We start from the raw sequence: 14,905 nt of genomic DNA, 5'->3' as shown, positions 1-14,905 counted from the left end.
AGGCAGATTTCCCTCATGACGCCTTTACCAGTGCTTGTATATATGTAAGCAAAACAAAGACTACAAAGCCACTGTAAGCTCTCACCGTAAGTTCATTCAAAGAAATTAAACGCTGTAGAGCTCTTCCTAGACTTCTTGCCACTCAGGGAAGTGGCAGGTTCATAACAATTTGGTGAAGTGGCATGGTAACATGGTAATTTGGCAGACGTTATGGACCACCAGTTTGTAATTCTGAACTTTGCTTTGTAATTGCTGGTGCATAGAGGTTGTGTCTGTACATCAAACCAAACCATCATTTAGAGTAGTGTGCAAGAACTAAAATGAACCTGAGCGAGCTGCAACCCACAATCCACACACCCTCCTGCACAAGTGGGAGGACGCCTCAGTAGTGTTTACTGTCATTTCCTCCGAATTTTGGCATGCCATGTGAAATATACTCAGAGTCGCAAAGTGATTTCATGCTCTTTATTCAGCTCATAGTGGTGAGGAGGAATGACTGAAAGTCCCCTCAAAGTATCTGCTTTATATACATTATTTACACAATGGGCTGCACATGATTGGTTAATTCTGGAATTCTACTGTAAGCCAATCAGGTTGTGGATTCACTTATATCTGGAGCATGATTGGGTGGTTCCTGCCAACCAATCATACTGCTGCATTGTTCTTGGACCAATCAGACTGCTGCATTCTGAATCCTATTGTTCTAGGACCAATCAGACTGCTGCAATTTGGATCCTATTGTTCTAGGACCAATCAGACTGCTGCAGTTTGGATCCTATTCAACTCAGTACATAACACATGACATCTGGACAAGGGATTGAAGTATATTAAAAAAAATCCTGGTTAGTTTCAGCCAGCCTATTGAATTGAAGTTGGGTTCTTTGGAAACTGACTAGAGTTTGTTATAACCCATTATCCCTGGTGTCATCAACACAACAAGCCAAAATTTGGGGGAGATGAAAGTAAATGCTGCTGAGGTCCTCCTCACTGCAGTCAGGGGAGAGGGGTCATGCCTGAACCACTAATAGGGCTATGGGCATAGCCAGAATTTTTGTTTGGGGGGTGGGCCTTTTGTTAGGGGGGCAGAACCTCAGTTAGCTATGTATTTTTATTGATTTGGGAGGGGTAACTGCCCTTCCTGGCCCCCTGGCTATGCCCATGAATAAGGCCCTAAAGAAGATGAATTATTTTACCCATAAGGTGTCCTAAGTGTAATGTTCCCATTGGATCTGCAGGTCTTTCAGTCACGTTGACATGTAATATATATTTGAAATATGAAGAGACCATGATAGTTTCCTAAAGATAATTGAGATTATACTTTTGGAAACCACTAAAATTGCCTTATGCCTGAGTTATTGCTTAGAAACAATTGACCTAAATGGAAGTATTGTTATAAATTATTCTTAAAGTTTGGGATTGTAAACCTGATACGTAAAATTGGGCTTGTAAATCTGATAATAAACAACCTGATCCCATATATTCACTATTCAAGGATGGCTGTCTGCAGTGCTATGATTTTGATTCCCCAGGAGGAGCAAAGGTACTCTAAATGGTTTGCAAATTTGTGCTGTATGAGAGTGCATAGTTAGATAACATTAAGTATTGCAAATCCACTTTTGTGAATAGGTCTTCAAATAAATGTATTTCTATTACTAGCCTTTTTATCATTCCAGATAAACTTTATAGATTACAAGTGCATCACAATTAAAGGCTTTTTGAAGACAATCAAAGCACAAACATTAGATTGCCTTTGCAGTCTGCTGTTTGTGCTTTGCAGTAAAAACTAAACAAAAACAACATTGCAGTGTCCTATATTGTCTGCATATAATGCTATCCTTTAAGTCTGTAATCCTATACACACCTGGGAAGTTCCCTTGAATAAATGTGGCTTACTTCCAAGTAGACATGCATAGGATTATGCTGCACGCATTAGGTTCTACCTGGAAAATAGAAATAATTGAGCTTTTATTTCTATTGACCCTTTGGAGGCAACACTTGTCTGTTTAAATTGCTAGCGAGTATTAGCAACCACATATTTTTTTATTACGCCTATGTTCAATAATCACAAATCCCTTTCCTTTCTCTCTCTCTCTCTGGAATACCTATATTCTGTTAATGAAGAAAAACTGAGAAATACATTTTTTCTTTTTAAAAAAGCAAAGCTGGCGTACAACCAATATGGACCTTCTTCTTTTTTCCATTGTTGATACTTTTCCTCGTCCAGACTGCAATTCTATATGCACTTAACATGGAAGGAGCTTCATTGAAATGCATAGGAACTGTCCTGTTGTTAAACATGCACTTCGAAAACGGTACCAAATGCAACATGTTGCAGCATTTTCATACTTCTCCTATTCCTATAATAAATCACACTCTAGACAGTTTCTTTTAGACAGAGCTACATCGGACACAGATTTACCAGCAAAACGAAAAAGTAAAAAGGCTGTTTCAAAATAGAGTATAGCAATGAGGCACATGAGGTAAGGGTAGAGAGAAAAGGCTTTTTTCACATATATGTGCCTCTTTAAAGCGAACAGTTGATGGGAATAAAGCCACTAACCTGTTTTAGTGCTCTGAGCATCTTCTCAGAGTGGGCGCTTGGTGCAGTGTGGCCAGTTGTGGAGGGGAGGCTGAATCCCCCAGCCTCAGGACGGTTTGGCTCCTGTCACGTCAGTCTAGGAGTGCTGCACTTGAGAGGACAGACAGAGAAAATGGTTTCTCTCTGCCAGCCCTTGCTAATCCCCGCTGCATCCCTAATCATGCCTAAGAGATTTATTGTAGGAGACTTATGTCTTCATGTTAAACCCTGCAAAACATGCCACTTAACCAAATGTAATTTGAAACCCCTGTGACTGCTCTCAGGGCACCCACTTTCACCCGTTTACCCACCACCACCAGTCTTCACAGATTCATTGGCGGCCCTTAGATTTCTGTATTAAAGCCCTCATAAGAAAAATTTGATTTAGCTTAGGCTGCGTTCACTCTCTCGTTTACTGTACATTCACTGTGTTTTCAGTGCTGCGTTTTTAATCCATTACATTATCCAAAAAATTGTGTGTTTCCTGAGCTTTGTTATAAGATACTGCCGTTTGATGAGTTGTTTCTCAAAAGCATCACGTGAACACCTTTGCATAGGGTAAGGAGACATGCCTGCCTTGTCCTCTCATTTGATCTTTTTCCCTCCAAAGGGAATAATTTTTGGGCAAAACCATCACATGTGTATTAGGGAGCCAGTCCAGTTTTACGGCTTGTGCTCTTGGTAGCCTTTGCTTGCCTCCAATAAAACAACGAAACCTGGGCATAAATAAGGATAGTGAAGTAGAGAGACTGGAGACAAAGCTGGGGCTCAAAACAACACAAAGTGTTTTCTTTCAGAAGCATGAATTTGCTGTATTTGTAGACTGGCAGGGGGGTATCAGCTTGCTTCTCCATTTGGGTTGCCTAATCTAATGGCGGACGTTTTGCTGGAAACCGCTGTAATGGAAGTGGAGCCTGCAAGTTACACCAAAAGGAATCTAGACAGATTGCTGTTCAGAAAGGGACAATTCCTTCTTTTGGAAAACCATTCAGAAACCTTAACTCTGTATACCACTTAAAACATGTTTGTCTACCAAAATACCCCGCACAGGAATCAGGGCTAGGAAGCGCTTCAAATGCCTTAAGGCAAATAATGAATAATGTATGTGCTCCTGTTTTGTTGACTCCTGTCCTTATTAGCAGTGAAAGACACAAAACAATAGATGGCAGTATTGGCATGAATATCCACTTGTGTGTTTTATTTTAAAAATTCTTCCCCAGCCCTGTCCAAATTCTCTCTGCTGGTAGCCCTGCCATTTGTCTCTACTTCCCTGCTTCTCACCTGTCATCTAACTGTATTGTTGTTGTTGTTTAGTCATTTAGTTGTGTCTGACTCTTTGTGACCCCATGGACCAGAGCATGCCAGGCACTTCTGTCTTCCACTGCCTCCCACAGTTTGGTTAAACTCATGCTTGTAGCTTCGAGAACACTATCCAACCATCTCGTCCTCTGTCGTCCCCTTCTCCTTGTGCCCTCAGTCTTTCCCAACATCAGGGTCTTTTCTAGGGAGTCTTCTCTTCTCATGAGGTGGCCAAAGTATTGGAGCCTCAGCTTCAGGATCTGTCCTTCCAGTGAGCACTCAGGGCCGATTTCCTTAAGAATGGTGAGGTTTGATCTTCTTGCAATCCATGGGACTCTCAAGAGTCTCCTCCAGCACCATAATTCAAAAGCATCAATTCTTCGGTGATCAGCCTTCTTTATGGTCCAGCTCTCACTTCCATACATCACTACTGGTCTAACTGTATACTCTCCTCCATTCTCCTTCTTCATCCTCTTTTTGGCTATGTAAAAGAATGTCTTTAAACGCAGGAAGGTTGTCCCCCAACACAGCTGCATTTCAAGTAACATTTGCATTTGATGTACACACCAGAGAGAGGGTAGGGGAGTCTTCGCCCAATGAACATTACTGATGGGTCAGGGCAAAGGTCCATATCTAGTCCCACATCCTGTTCTCATAGTGGCAACCAGAGGATCTAACGGGAAGCCTGCAAGCAGGACCCAAATGCAACTGTACTCTGTCCACTTGGGTCTCCCAGCAACTGGTATACAGAAGTGTATAGCCTTGAACATAGCCATTATGGCTAGTAGCCACTGAAAGCTTTATTTCTTTAATGAAAGACAGCAAATCTTTAATAAAATTAATACAAATTTAATAAAACAGCAAATTAATATATAAATTGTACAAATATGAGCCAAGTTCTGACATTCTTAAAAGACTACAGTTGTGTGTGTGTGGAGCTTACTCCCAAGTAGATGGGATAAGGATTTCAGCCTAAACTAGGAAAATAAATAATGTGCAATGCAAGGCTTGCAAGGCAAATATTATTGTAAAGCAGAGTTTCCCAAACTTGGGTTTCCAGCTGTTTTGGGACCAAATTTTCATCCCTTCCCCCATTCTTTCAGGGGGCAAGTTGGAGAGATTCTGCAGTCAGATAAATTGATGCTGGCTATGGCAACCAGAACTTGCTGCTTTCTTGTACCGTATTTTTCGCCCTATAAGACGCACTTTTTCCCCTCCAAAAATGAAGGGGAAATGTGGGTGCGTCTTATGGGGCGAATGCAGGCTTTCGCTGAAGCCTGGAGAGCGAGGGGGGTCGGTACGCACCGACCCCTCTCGCTCTCCAGGCTTCAGGAAGCTATCCGCTAGCTGTGGGAGACCCAGCTCTCCCAGGGCTAGCGGAGAGCTTGCCTGCACCCAGAAGCTTGGGGCGCGCTGAGCTCCGCACGCCCCAAGCTTCGGGATTAGTGCAGCGCTCCGCTAGCCACGGGAGAGCCGCGCGGATCTCCCACGGCTAGCAGACTGCTTGCGTGCACGCAGAAGCTTGGGGCACGCTGAGCTCCGCGCGCCCCAAGCTTCTGGTGTAGTGCAGCGATCCGCTAGCCCTGGGAGAGCCCCGCGGCTCTCCCAGGGCTAGCGGACTGCTTGCGCGCACCCAGAAGCTTGGGGCGCGCTGAGCTCCGCACGCCCCAAGCTTCAGGATTAGCGCAGCTGTCCGCTAGCCCTGGGAGAGGCGCCCGGCTCTCCCACGGCTAGCGGAGACCTTGCCGGCACCCAGAAGCTTGGGGCGTGCTGAGCTCAGCACGCCCCAAGCTTCTGTATTAGCGCAGCGGTCCGCTAGCCCTGGGAGAGCCCCGCGGCTCTCCCAGGGCTAGCGGACTGCTTGCGCGCACCCAGAAGCTTGGGGCGCGCTGAGCTCCGCACGCCCCAAGCTTCTGGTGTAGCGCAGCGCACCTGGGGGGGAAATAAAAAAATTTCCCCTTTATTTCCCCCCCAAAAAAACTAGGTGCGTCTTATGGGCCGGTGCGTCTTATGGGGCGAAAAATACGGTAGTTAGACTTCCGGTCGGTGCCAGCGCTTAATGGCGGTCCTAGCTCCGAGCTCCGGAGAAGGACTGCTTCGCAAGTTCGGGTCTTACCCGCTACGGCAAGCGGGGGACCCCTAAAATCCCAGGCGCAGAAGCCTGAGAACAAGGAGACTCGGTGGGCACCTTTGCGCCCCCCGGTACCGTGAAAGAGCCTTTTTAAAGGCTACGGATCGACATCGGGAGTGAGCGCGGTGCTGAGAGTCGCTACCCAGCCTGCGAAGTGAAGCCGCGTCGCCATAAGCGGAGAGCGCCGATTCCTTCCTGAAAAGAAATTCGGACTGATTCCCCGTGAGTAAGAACTGAAAAATAACTGGGACTCTTTTACTTTTAAAAATTGGGCTAAAAACGGGGGAGATTTAAACAAAGGAAGTCTGCCTCCCCCCGACTGCATGAAAGCGAAAGCAACGGAACTTTAAACCTGCATCCGTTTAAATCTGTCCTTTGATCAGCTAAACCGGACATTTAAACCTTTGATCTCCCCTCTAGCAAGCAGGGCAGAGAGGAGGCGAATCTGACCATTAACTGCATGACTTATTTGGAGGAAAAAAACATCTGCTGTCTCATCTGTTTGATTGTACGAAACGGTCTGCCTTCTTAGTACACTGAACTGACTTTTCCCTGTGAAGTGATACTTTGATACAAAGTTTTTACACTGCCTGACTATTGTATATCACAAGAAGAAACAGTATAAATTGGGCAACTGTGGCAATTTGATTTAGTAACATTGGCTTGGACTGTGTTAATTTCCCCTTTTTCTCACTTTTTGGACTGTCTCCTTTGTTTTGGTACTTGGAAATTTTGTTCTATGGCCATTTTGATTTGCTCCCTCTAGAGGATAAAGTAAAGTTCGGCACGGCTTAAGACAGTGGAATTTTCCAAGGGAGAACAAATCCCGTGGGAATTGACCTTGACATGAGTGGCCCACAAGAAGAGATAGTGACAAGAGCCAAGATCAAGCAACAACAGCAACAACAACAGCTGCAGCTGCAACAGGCAAAGAAAAGAGGTTCAATTTCAGGCGCAACAGCCGGATCAGCAGGAACAACAGGTCAAGACAAAGGAGCAGCCGTCTCTATGGAAGCTGTGACAGAGGCCTTGCTCAAGATAAACCAAACCCTGGAGTCTTTGACAAAACAGACTTCAGAGAACACACAAAAATTAACAGAAATATCAGCAAGATTGAATCAGAATACAGAATCTATAAATAGATTGGTAGAGGAGAACGCCACCACGCGCCAAATTGCCGAGGAGGCCAAAGCCACTGCCGGAGAGACACAGGAGAAGCTAGAGCCCCTTGCCAAGAAGGTCTATGAGCATGATGCAACATTGGCCTTGTGGGACTTACAGAGGAAAGAGAGAAACTTAAAATTAAGACTGATTCCGGAGAACGAAAGAGACAGCCTTGTGGAATACTTGACACGGGAGTTTGTGGATTGTTGGGACCTTGAGGAAGACGAATTTAAAATTACGACTGCCTTCAGATTGGGTAAAAAGCAAGATAGAAAGACACCGAGAGACTGTTTGATTACACTCAGATCCAAGGAGGAAAGAGACAAAATATTAGGATTACACTTCGAAAAGGCCCTGCAAATTGGAAACTCAGCTGTACAGATCTTTAAAGACATCCCAAAATACATTCTGGATTTAAGAAACTTTTACAAGGACCTGGTTCTCTTGCTAAAGAAGAATACTATTCGCTTTAGGTGGGAGTTCCCACAAGGACTGTCATTTGACTACAAGGCAAAGAAAGTGAAAATAAAGACAATTCAAGACAAAGACAAATTTTTGGCAAGATACCAGGAGGATTTACAGAAGGGGACTGTGGATGTACTTGCAGAACAGAGGAGAGCATTGGACATCTTGAATCTCTTGCCTGGACAAAAATCATTACCATCAGAAGAAGAGCAACAACTTGGAGCTGTCGGAGGAGTCTTAAGAAAATAACAAGATGGCTCTGCAATTCCTTAGTTGGAATTGTAATGGGCTCAATGGGCCTTTGAAGAGAAGACAAGTATTTCATATATTGAATAAAGAACAATTGGACTTGATATGCTTACAAGAAACCCACATAACCAGAGCCCATAGGAGATTACTTTCAAATAAAAGGCTAGGACAAGAATTTATTTCATCAGATAAAGTTAAGAAGAGAGGAGTTGTAATATATGTGAAGGAGAAATGGGCTCCAAAAATGATATTCAAAGATGAACAAGGGAGATATCTGGCTGTGGAGATACAAGTACATGGAGAAAAATTCTTAGTTGTTGGAATTTATGCACCAAATGAAGGCAAATCTGACTTCTTTAAGAGACTTCATGAAACCTTGACGGACTATTTGGATTATAATATGATAATCATGGGAGACATGAATGGCGTGGTCTCCACTAATATGGACAAGGCACAAAGACTAACAGTCACTAAAGAAGGGAGACTCCCTAAGACTTTTTTCGAAATGACAGAAAATATGGACTTGATAGACATTTGGAGAACAAGGAACCCTCTGGAGAGAGAGGGAACCTTTTTCTCCCAAGCAATGATGACCTGGACCAGAATTGACCAAATTTGGGTTACTAGTGGACTGGCTCCAAAGATTAAGAAAGTGGAAATCTGTCCAAAAACTTGCTCCGACCATAACGCCGTGAAGATGGAGATGAAACCCACAATATCTGGTCAATTTAGATGGAGAATGAATGACACCCTCTTTCGAGATAAGGAGATTCTCACGAAGGCCCAAAAGACCCTAAAAGACTATTTTGAAATAAATTTGAGGACCGACGTCGAGAAAAGAGTGATCTGGGATGCAAGTAAAGCGGTTATGAGAGGACTTTTGATTCAACAAAACTCAATAAAGAGGAAAAAACAAAATGAGAAAAAAGAGAAGATCTTGGAAATGATAAAAGAAGGAGAGAGGAAATTAAGAACAAAACCAAAGTCTCAGGACATTTTAAGAGAGATCAAGTTATATCAAACCCAATATATGGAATTGATGAACCAAGAGATTGAATGGAAGATAAAGCAAATGAAGCAAAAAACTTTTGAATCAGCAAATAAATGTGGTAAACTTTTGGCTTGGCAATTGAAGAAAAGGCAGAAACTAAATACAGTTACAAGCCTAGAGGTGGATGGAAAGAACATATCTAAACCCAATGAAATTAGAAATTGCTTTTTAAGTTATTTCAAAAAACTCTATACTCAAGGCCCGCAAAATGAAGAAGATATAGACAAATTCCTTGGAAGATATGGATTACAAAACATCTCTCAGCAAAGTAAGATGGACTTGAACCAGAGAATCTCAGAACAAGAGATAGAGGCTGCCATTCAGAATATGCAACTGGGCAAATCTCCGGGACCAGATGGATTGACTTCTAGATACTACAAATCGCTGAAGGAATGGTTGATTCAACCATTAAGAGAAGTTTGTAATGAGATCCTTGAAGGAAAAAGGGCACCTGAATCGTGGAAAGAGGCTTACATTTCACTCATACCAAAGTCAGAGACTGAAAAGACCCAACTCAAGAACTACCGCCCAATATCATTGCTCAATGTGGATTACAAAATTTTTGCAGACATTTTGGCAAAAAGACTTAAAAGAGTTTTGATGGAGATGATTCATAAGGACCAAGCAGGCTTTCTCCCTAAAAGACACCTGGCGGACAATGTAAGGAATGTTATAGACATTCTGGAAAAGCTAGAGGTGAATATAAACACTAAAGCAGTATTGATATTTGTAGACGCGGAGAAAGCCTTTGACAATATTTCTTGGAGTTTTATGAAGAAGAATCTGCATAGGATGGGGGTAGGTCCGGGTTTTGAGAATGGTATGGCTGCAATATACTCTGAACAAAAGGCCAAACTGATTGTAAATAATGTGGTGACTGAGGAGCTTAAGATAGAAAAAGGAACACGACAGGGGTGCCCGATCTCCCCATTACTTTTTATTACAGTTCTGGAGGTCTTGCTGAATATGATAAGAAATGACCAGCAGGTTAAAGGTGTGCAGGTCGGAGCTAAACATTACAAATTAAGAGCGTTCGCAGATGACTTAGTATTGACTTTGCAAGAGCCAAACACTAGTACGAAAAAGGTATTAGAAATAATACAACAGTTTGGCCAGGTAGCTGGATTTAAGTTGAACAAGCTAAAAACCAAAGTTTTAGGGAAAAACCTAACAGATATGGAAAAGGAGAAATTTCAAGAGGAAACAGGTTTGACTGTGGTCAAAAAGGTCAAATATCTAGGGGTTTATCTAACATCCAAGAATCAGAATTTGTATAAGGACAACTATGAGAAATGTTGGTCAGAAATCAAAAAAGACTTAGAAATATGGTCAAATTTGAAACTGTCAATGTTAGGCCGAATTGCAGTAATTAAAATGAATGTATTGCCTAGAATGCTATTTTTGTTTCAGACCTTGCAGATTATTGACAAGATGGAATGTTTTAAGAGGTGGCATAAAGATATTTCGAAATTTGTCTGGCAGGGCAAAAAGCCCCGAATTAAATTTAAAATACTGACAGATGCTAAAGAAAGAGGGGGTTTTGCCCTGCCGGACCTAAAATTGTACTATGAGGCAGCAGCTTTTTGCTGGCTCAAAGAATGGATGCTCCTCGAGAATACAGACATTTTGGATCTGGAAGGTTTCAACAATGCTTTTGGTTGGCATGCATATCTTTGGTATGATAAAGTTAACAGTGCCTTCAAAAATCACATTGTTAGAAAAGCATTGTTTAATGTTTGGATAAGATATAAAGATCTATTGGAAAATAAAACCCCTAGATGGGTGTCACCAGTGGAGGCTAATGCTGTGAAAAAACTCAATATGGAGGTCGGATGGCCGAAGTATTGGGAAATCTTAGAACAGGATGGAGATAAGTTTAAATTACAAAGCCAGGAAAAATTGAAACATAAAGTGGAAAATTGGTTTCAATACCGTCAAATAATGGAATTTTTTAAACAGGACAGGAAAGTCGGCTTCCAGGTGGAAAAATCAAAATTAGAAACCGAATTGCTAGAACCTACCACTAAGAATTTATCTAGAATGTATAACTTGTTGCTGAAGTGGAATACAGAGGAGGAAACAGTCAAATCAGCCATGATTAAGTGGGCACAGGATGTTGGTCATAACATTATGTCAGATGACTGGGAATGGTTATGGAACACCGGTATCAAATTTACGGCATGTAATGCCTTAAAGGAAAACATTATGAAAATGGTATACAGGTGGTACATGACCCCAGTCAAGCTGGCAAAAATTTATCATTTGCCCGATAACAAATGTTGGAAATGCAAAGAGACTGAAGGTACCTTCTACCACCTTTGGTGGACATGCCCGAAGATTAAGGCTTTCTGGGAAATGATTTATAATGAAATGAAAAAGGTACTTAAATGTACTTTTCCTAAAAAACCAGAGGCCTTTCTCTTGGGCATTGTCGGCCAATTGGTGCCAAAGAAGGACAGAGCTTTTTTCATGTACGCTACAACAGCAGCAAGAATACTCATCGCAAAGTATTGGAAGACACAAGATCTACCCACTCTGGAAGAATGGCAGATGAAAGTGATGGACTATATGACATTGGCAGAGATGACAGGCAGAATCCGTGATCAAGGAAAAGAGACAGCGGAAGAAGAATGGAGAAAATTCAAAAGATATCTTAAGGACTATTATAAACTTAATGAATGTTAGAGTGTTTTGGTTCTTAGGAACAAAGGGATACAGTGACATAAGGTTAGAATATAGAGATGACTAAGATGATTAAGGTTGGAAAGTAACAATTGGGAGTTGCTATAAAATTATGGACATTGGGATGCAGAAAGGGGGGGTATGGGGAAGTCTTAGAAAAGAGGTTTATGAAAATATGTTATGAAATTATACGTGTATGTTTGTTTTCTTAAGTGTTTGTTTGTTTTTTAAAAATTTCGTAAAACCAATAAAAATTTTATAAAAAAAAAAAAAAAAAGAAAAATACGGTAGTTAAGAAACTGGGGACGAGCAACTGCAATCTGATACTCTTAACTGGGAGAACATTTAGTCCTTGCTGTGATTCCTGCATCGAAGGAGTTGGGCTGGATGATGCTAGGGGTCCCTTAAAACTCTACAATGTTATGATTCTAAGTAACATCTGAATATGCTCTGGGCACCTGCATGGATTTTTCTTTGTCTATGGTGGCTTATTCTTAAAAACAACAACACATACCTGTATTTATGCATTTTTATAACTGTTGTACATACATCATATACTGTCCATCACACAATGCTTTTCTTCTAAAAACTGTTTAGGGGTGTTCTCATTTTCCTACTCATATTGAAATACTGCGCCTCAATGAGGCCAAACTTAGATTCACAAAATGTTTAGGGGTATGCGTACCCCAGTGTCCCCCCAGAAAAAAGCACTACCATCACATATCCATTTCCTAAGTACTACCCAGTCCACCTCTCCATTTCATTCTGTCAGCTGCATATCCTGATCTTCTACCCATTTTTATCTCAAATCTTCCTTTGTTTGATATTATTTGCTGCTCACATGTTTACTTCCACTTGCAGGTTGAATTGAATATTATACTCTCTAAGATATTCTCCAAAACACTTCCACTCTTCTTTTAACTTTGTCTCATCTTATCCTGTAAGCCTTTTACTTCCTTTTGCACTGTGTTTGCTCCAATTTGGTGGTAAAACACAAGTTTTCCCAGGACAAAAAACACCATCACTTGGACACAGAGCTTTAAAGCCCAGACCTGCACCTAGAAACATGGCACAAAAGGAAATCAGGATGAGCCCTAGGACACACACGAGAATAAATATGGTAAAATAAATGTCCTAAATTATTTACAGTACAGGTATAAACTGAACTGAAAGCTATATTGTCCTTCTCTTCCACTATATTGTATTTCTTACTACATTTTTAAAATGTATTTGTTCATATCTTCCAGGCAATCTTTCGAACGAACAATTTTGTCATTTAATGGAAGAGACTTGAAGGCTTAGCATAATTAATGGGGCCACTTTCTTTGTTCCTCCCTGTGCTGTTCCCATCTGCAGCACTTATTTTCCTTTCTCTTTCAGTCTGGAGACACATGAGTCCTGTAGCACAGCATTAATACTCGACAAGGTCTGTTTTATTGGTTTACATGCCCTCTTTGGCCGCTTGAGACATTTATTAGCCTTTAGCTAATGTATATGGGACTTTCTGTCTTTTGAACATTAATTAAGAAAGCATTCCCAACTGGACATTGATGTTGTTATGAAGCAGGCTATGCTATGCTGTGTTTAAGAATATGTTGCGCAACTGCATGGTTTAAATAGAGTCCCTTAAGACAGACAAAAGCTTTTTAACATTTATAAAGTGATGACACCGTGGCTTTCTGACTTTTTGTAAAGCAAACGCTACTCAGAGTTGGTATAATGATACTGTGAATGCTTGTTCCATCTTACAAATAGTCAGCTGATGATCTCATGGCCAAGCCAAGTTAGATTCAATTATGCTAAGAATTTAGCACACTTATAAAGTTGTTATCTATGTTGTCCTAGGGTTCTGTCTTAAATTTGAACCAAGCTGAGAGAATTTGTTTCCTCACTTCAATTTCTTTAAAAAAAAACAATTTATTACTGTATTGCTGCAGATGCTGATATTAGTGACATAAATGTACACTACAGCCAAACTTTTCCAGATGACACAAGAAAGGAGTTTGTCCTTTTACCTTGCCATGCTGAATAATGCCTGCAATAAGCTATGCTTTGATATAATGGTGTCTCATATCTGTAGAATTCCACTCTCGTTTCAGTAGGTCTTATTAAAGGCTAAAGCCTATGATTAGTAAGGAGATTTATCCTACACTATATTGTGACAAAGGGCGAGACACCTTTTCCCTTTCACTTGCTCTACACTTCTGCGGTTACTGCTCCCCTTCCCACAACCACTTTCTCAACTCCCATAGTCCATCAAGAAAAATCCCTTTGGAATCTCCTTTATACCTCTGTTCACATGTATCTGTACCTTTCTTACAGAGGTGGCACTCATGACCATTTATCTTATGTCTTAATATAGCCTTCTACAACTTGAACTTCAACTCTCCTCATCCCTGCCCATTGGCAACACTGGCTAGGGTTGATGGAATTTGGAGTCCAATGACATGGGGGTGGGCAGGCACCAAGCTGTGGGGTCAGACTGCTTTAATATACAGTTCCCATGCTCACATAGGCCCAACTCTGTGTGTGATGTTAACTTTTTGAAACTTAATGTAGTGTAAACCACCCTGAAGGGCAGTATAGAAAATTTATAATTAATAATAATGCCCACCCCTCCCTAATCTCAACAGAATGAAAGAAGGCAGCATACAGTTCAAACATTTTGTTTCAGCTTATTTATTTAAACTATTTCTTAATCATCCTTCATCAAAAGATTCCAGGGTATTGTACATAATCCATACAACATATAAAATATAATTTAAAACCAACACATAACCATAACAAAATAAATGAAAAACAAAGCTAAAAACATAATAATAATAATAATAATAATAATAATAATAATAATAATAATAATTTATTTATTTATTTATTTATTTATTTATACCCCTCCCACCTGGGCGGCTTCCAACAAAATATTAAAAATACATTGAAACATCAGTCATTGAAAACTTCCCTAAACAGAGCTGGCACAACTGGTACCTTAAGTGGTTTACCATGCATGATATAAGAATATCTAGTGATCTTGTCAAGTTTCTAGCTAAGTACTTATCAATCAAGACACTAAATCCAGGGGTCAGTGTATAATGAGAATACTGCTATCCTGGACTATAAGAGTCTCTCCTACCCCCTCAAAAATTAAGGGCAGAGGTCTATACTCTTGATCAGTCTTCACCCACCTAGTGCCCTCCAGATGTTTGGGACTACAGCTCCCATCACCATGGACCTGCTGGTTCGAAGTTATGGACAAACTCTGGAGGGTACCAGGTTGGTAAACGTTCAT

The sequence above is a fragment of the Podarcis bocagei genome, assembly GCF_964188305.1.
Source record: "Podarcis bocagei genome assembly, chromosome: 1".
In the NCBI taxonomy this organism is placed as follows: Eukaryota; Metazoa; Chordata; class Lepidosauria; order Squamata; family Lacertidae; genus Podarcis; species Podarcis bocagei.
The sequence above is the reverse complement of the archived record's forward strand: the minus strand, read 5'-3'. Positions refer to the sequence as shown.